The sequence below is a fragment of the Orycteropus afer genome, unplaced genomic scaffold (genome assembly GCF_000298275.1).
Source record: "Orycteropus afer afer isolate SDZICR_OR568_19922 unplaced genomic scaffold, OryAfe1.0 scaffold00031, whole genome shotgun sequence".
Taxonomy (NCBI): Eukaryota; Metazoa; Chordata; class Mammalia; order Tubulidentata; family Orycteropodidae; genus Orycteropus; species Orycteropus afer.
Window position 1 is genome coordinate 16,732,074 of NW_006921618.1, and position 6,519 is coordinate 16,738,592.

General features: G+C 39.8%; 1 pseudogene; it reads right to left on the minus strand.

Annotated features, from left to right (window-relative positions):
• Positions 1–2,916: 2,916 nt before the first annotated feature.
• On the minus strand, positions 2,917–4,072 carry LOC103192840 (annotated as a pseudogene).
• Between the last annotated feature and the right edge of the window lie 2,447 nt (positions 4,073–6,519).

The window sequence follows — 6,519 nt, forward strand, 5'->3', positions numbered from 1 at the left end:
AAAAAAAAAAAAATCGCAAAAGCGAAAAACCTAAAAAAAGTTAAATACATGAGTTTTTTGTTTTACTACTACTCTTGATATACATGAAGTGGTGGATATCAAGCAATTTGTTTTTATTGCATTTTTACTTGTACATTTGTTCTTAGGTTACCTAAAATATTTAAACTCAAATAATATGAGTGTAGTGAAAATAATGAAAGCAAGCAACAAGTAATTATAAATAATGGAATGTAAACCATTTCTGTCCTTCTCCAGGGTAAATTGCATCACAACTTTGTCTATAGGAACACTTCTGCAGCTGTAGTCAAAGGTGTGCACGTTGAGACTGTGTACTCCATAGATATACATGGTTCAACATGTAATATCCATGGGCTATCTATTTCTACCACAGCCTTGTAAGTGCTTCAAACCTTAAAGTACCCACAATAATTACACCTGGAACTGGAACCAATTACCCCTATTATCCCCCACCAGGACAAACCAATATGTAGACAGTTTTCTTTGCTTGGACATGGAAGCAGTATTAACATTGACCCTTGTGAAATCGCAATGTACCAAAATTACTATGCCACACTTTTATAGCTTGTATAAAGATTTCACATTCCCATATTGACCATCTCAAGATGAAAACAGATATCTTGCTAAATGTTAACTGGCTCTTCTCCTGTAATGTTAAACATAAAAACCATGTGGGAAATATAAAAATTCAAATACAAGCAGAGATCCTGGATAGAGTGGGAGAACAATGTGGAACAAAACTCAAAATGATAAAAAAAAAAAAAAGACCAGCTTTGCTGGTCTGATAGAACCTGGTAAGACCCCTGAAACTATGGCCCCTGGTTACCCTTCAGGTCTGGAACTGAACTCACTCCTGTGGCTTCCAGCCAAACAATAGACAGGCATACGGGGTGAGCATTTATATCAGGTAGATACACTTCTTGGAGCAATCAATCATGGGAGAACAGAAGGGCAGTGTTTGCTCAGGGAGACAGCTGGGAAGGCGAGGAATGCATGGGAGGGAAGGACACAGGAGAGAGGTAAGTACGGGAAGGAAATGAGAAGAGAGCTGTTACATTGCAGGGAGTTGCAGTCAATGTCATGAAACAAAATGTGTATGAAGTGCTGTATGGAAAATGAATTTGCTCTGTAAATTTTCAAGCAAATCACAATTTAAAAAAAAGCCCAGACCCCACCCCAGACAGGAAAAAAAAAAAAGAAGAAATTAAAATAGAAGCAACATAAACCTGTTGTAAATCATAAACTAAAAAACCATTTATGAAGTATTGGAGGACACCAGGCTCAATTGGCACAGCATAATACATAAAAATCTTATTCCACAACTTACTTTGGTGAGTAGCAACTGGGGTCTTAAAAGCTTTTGAGTGGCCATCTAAGATGCAGCTAATGGTCTCCTGTCTGAAGTGAAGAAGAGTGAAGAAAATCAAGGGCATTTAGAAATAATTAGTCCAAGGATATGATGGACCTTGAGATCAGAAGAACAAGATGGTACCTGGCTACTAATGCCAACCACTCAGGAAGGGATCAAAACTGGAGATCCTGGATACAGTAGGAAGAAAAATGTGGAACAAAATTCAAAAACACAATAATGACCAGCATTACTGGTCGGATGGAGTCTGGTGGGACCCCCAAGACCGGATACACTTCAGACCTAGGATAGGACTCACTCCCAAGGACTGGTTCTCAGCCCAACAGTAGAGAGACTTATATGCAGAACATCCAACCCAGGGCGATGTACCCTCCTACTCTATGGAAATATACCCCTTGGACCAATTGGCCTTGGGGCACCAGAGGGGCAGCATTCACATGGAGGGAAAGCTGGACAGACTGGAGTACATAGTTAAGAAGGGCATGGGGTGGGGGGTCACAAGGAAGGGAGGGGAGGAGACTGGGTTAGCGCTGGAGATGGTAATCAAGGGATGAAACCAAATGTACACGAACTGTTGAATGTGAAACAACTTCTGCTCTGTAAATTTGTACCCAATGCACAATTTAAAAAAAAAAAAAAACCACAACTATTTATGAGACAGTGTGATAGTTGGAGCTGTGTGTCAACTTGGCTGGACCACAATTCTGTGTGGTTTGAGCTGTTGTGGTGTGGTTGTTCCCATGATGGGATCAGATGACTATGTTCTGAGAGGCCAATCTGTTGAAAGGGAGTTTCCCTAGGGGTGTGGCCTGCTTCCAGTATATCCAAGGACATCCTGGGAAGAGAGAGACATTCTTCTGTGGATCGGGATTCTGTTGTGCTGCCTACAACTGTCCGTAATGAACAGTCTACCATTCGGCCTGGAGATCTTGGATTCGTCATTCGTTGGAGTCAACAGCCGGTGTACTGCCTGCCAGCCCTGAGCTCCTCAGCCCCTGCGGTTGCAAGAGCCAGGAAAAGCCTCCAGCTTGACGTTTGATCCAGGAACTTTGGACTTGCCAGCTTCTGTAAGTGTGTGAGCCATTTTCCTAAGATAAATTTCTCTATATATTTACATATATATAAGCTTTACTGTTTTTGTTTGTCTAGAGAACCCAGTCTAACACAGATAGCATGGATGACAAATGGTCTACTGTGGAAATTTTAGAATGAAGCAACCAAAAGTAGGAAGGCTGGTTAAATTTTTCCTCCTTTTCTTATTTCATCTACTTGGGTATCTGATAATCCACAAAGTCAAGTTGTCTCTCAAAGCAAAAAACCAAACCCAGTGCCATTGAGTCAGTTCCGACTCATAGCTACACTGCTGGACAGAATAGAACTGCCCCATAGGGTTTCCAAGGCTGTAAATCTTTATATTAGCAGACTGCCTCATCTTTCTCCATGGAGCAGCCAACTTTTTGGTTAGCAGCCAGATGCTTTAACTACTGCACCACCAGAAGCTTTCTAGTTGTCTGTCAGTAACTATATTATTAGCATGCTTTGCATGGCTCTTCACTTAATGTAGCAAGTTCAGCAGTGGCTTCATCAAAAGCTGTCTTGCAACAGAGCAGGCTTTCTCTGGAGAATTCAGAATCTCAGAACAGAACACAGAGAAGTTAAGGGCCAGTCCCAATCTGACAGGATGCTTTGGTTGCATTTCTTTTTTGCTGATTTCAAAGCTTCTCCGTATACTTGTGTGGCTGATCCACAATCTCTTTCTTGTCATCACCAGCAGCAACCTCAGCCAAGTAACAATAGTAGTCTCCTTTTTCATTTTCAAGTAGAAGACTTTGCTCTCTGCTCATGAAGCACTGGGGATTAAGAATTTTTCCAAAAGAGGCAGTACATCATTGCAGATATCTCTTAGCTCTGTATCAATTTCCTCCATGTATTCTCAAGCTATCTGCTGCTTTTTTCTCGGCACCTTCTGTCTTTTGCTCAACACTGCAGATGACCCTCCAAGATGACCTATGAGCTCCTACTTTTTTTTTTTTAATTTGTGCAGTGTTCTCTCCCCTCCCTTCCCATCCTCAGTAACCAACAAAGAAAAGTTTCCTTCCATATATAAACCTTTCTTTGACTTTTTACAATAATGGACTAATACAGTATTTGTCCTTCTGCAATTGACTTCTTTCACTCAGCATAGTGTCCTCCAAGTTCATGCATGTTATGTTGTGTTTTGCAGATGCTACATTATTCTGTAGGGTTGCATAGTATTCCATTGTGTATATGTACCATAGTTTGGTTATCCATTCTTACAACTTTTTTATAAGCAACTGAGAGAAGATTCCTCTCCTCATTGGATAATTCAGCTCCTTGCTCAGTGGCAGACTTCATGAAGGATGCCGTATGATCATATTTTTCAACCTGCGCACCCAGTTTTGCCTTTTGCACTGGCTCCTTTTTACCCATGACTGGATGTTTTGTGTATGGAGTGGGTGGCGTCAGTGGCAAAGCTGAGACTCTAGGTAGTTCTATTTGTAACTTTCTGAGAAACCACCATACTGTTTTCCACAGTGGCTGCACAATTTTATAATGCCATCAGCAATGGATGACTGTTCCAATTTCTTCATACCCTCATCCACACTTACTATTTTCCACTTTTCTGTTAATAGCCATCCTAGTGCGGGTGAAGCGGTATCTCATTGTGGTTTTGGTTTGCATTTCCCTAATGACTAAAAGGAGGTCTGATGGTGCAGTGATTAAAGCATATAACTGCTAACCAAAAGGTCAATGATTTGAACCCACCAGCTGTTCCATGGGAGAAAGATGAGGCAGTCTGTTTCCATAAAACTTTACAGTCTTGGAAACTCTATGTGGCAATTCTACTCTGTCCTATAGGGTTGCTATGAGTTGGAATCTACTCAACAACAGTGGGTTTGGTTTTTTTTGTTTAATGACTAATGATGAACATTTTTTTCATGTGATTGTTGACTATTTGTATATCTTCATTGGTGAAATGTTTATTCAAGTCCTTTTCCATTTGTATTTTTTTTTTGTTTTTGTTTTTGTTGTTGAGTTGTAGAAGTTCTTTATATATTTTAGATAGTAAACCCTTATCAGAAATACAGTTTCCAAATATCTTCTATTCTATAGGTTGTCTCTTCACTTATTGATAAAGTTCTTTGATGCACAAAAGTTTTTAATTTTACTGAAATCCAAGTTACCTACTTTCATTGTTCAAGTTTTTGGTGTCACATCTAAGAATCCACTGTTGAAAACTTGGCCTCAAAGCATTACTTCTGATCTTTCCAGGCTAGGAATCACTGTCTCACAGGAATAGTGCTAAGCATGGATACAATGTGGCCTTTGGAATCTCCCAGTCAGTTAAGTGCTCAGTTGTGTGCCAAAGAGGGATGAAAACAGCAAAGGTCTTAAAGAGCCTTAAACACTTGCCATGGGCAAACAGACAGCTAGACAGAAATAATTGAAAGTTGAAGTGGGAGAGGGTCAATCTTTAGCTATCATAAAACTATTATTATTTCTTAGGTGGACCTGAGTCTGTGTGTACAAGCTTTATTTTTTGCTCTGGTACATGGATGACTTGTTTGGGTGCAGACTGTGGAAAGCTTTAAGAGGTATGAAGAGTTACTGCAGTGGGTGGAACAAGTTTTGAGTAAAGGGTTAGAATTCTCTAAATTCTCATTTGGAGAAATGCAGGCTATGTGGTGACAGCAGCCAACCATGCAGCTTCCTCTTGCAAGACAGCTGGATGGATGCTCATGGAGTATAAGATTAAACAACTTTGAATAATTTTAATAAACTTCTGTAAAACATCTGGGGAAAAAAAAAGCATTACTCCTATGTTTTGTTCTAAAAGTTTTATGGTTTTAGTTACTACATTTAGATACTTGGTTGATTTTGAGTTAATTTTCATGTGTGGTGTGAGATAATGAGTCTGACTTCTTTCTCTTGCATGTAGATATCCAGATGACCCAGCACCATTTATTGAAGAGATTATTATTTCTCCATTGGATGGACTTAGTACCTTTGTTGAAAATCAATTGACCATAGATGTATGGGTTTATTTCTAGACTCTTAATTCTATTCCATTGGTCTATGTGTCTATTATTATACCATTACTGTAGTTTTATAGTATGTTTGGAAATCGGTACATGTGTCTTTTCAACTTTGTTCTTTTTTTCTAAGATTACTTAGGCTATATGGAGCCCCTCATAATTCCATACAAATTTGAGCATTGGCTTTTCTATTCCTGCAAAGAAGGCTGTTGGAACTTTGATAAGGATTGCATTGAATCTATAGATAGCATTTGGTAGTATTGACAACAATATTAAGTTTTCTAATCCATGAACATGGTGTATCTTTCTATTTATTTAGGTCTTCTTTAATTTCTTCCAAGGAGTTCTGGTGGTGTAGTGCCTAAGACATTTGACTGCTAACCAAAAGGTTGGTGGTTCAAACCAAGGTTGGTGGTTCAAACCCACCAGCCACTTCTCCAAAGGAAGACTGAGCAATCTAATTCCATAAAGATTTATCACCTTGGTAGACTGAGCTGAGGCTAATCTTGTACAGACACCAGTGATACAAAATACCTGCAGTCCTTACAGAAACAATAGAAGACAGACACAGAGTAATCCCTCGCAGACATCCTGACACTATGAGAGAGAGATCCAATAGAGCTACTACCTCAGGACCATAGTACTGAGGTACACCAGACTCAATTGGCACAATAGAATATATAAAAGTGTTGCTCCACATCCTACATTGGTGAGTAGCGACTGAGGTCTTAAAAGCTTTGAAGCAGCCATTTAAGATGCAGCTAATGGTCTCCTAGCATCGAAAGTGAAGAAGAACGCACAAGAAAAAAAAGGGGGGGGGCATTTAGAAGCAATCAATCCTATGACATGATGGTCCTCGAGACCAGAAGAAATGGATGGTGCCCAGCTACCAATGCCAGCCACTCAGGAAAGGATCAAATCCGGGATCCTGGATAGAGTAGGAGGGAAAATGTGGAACAAAATTCAAAAACTCAATAATGACCAGAATTACTGGTCAGATGAAATCTGGTGAGACTCCCAATACTATGGCCCTGAAATACATTCAGCGCCTAGAATAAAACTCACCCCCAGGGG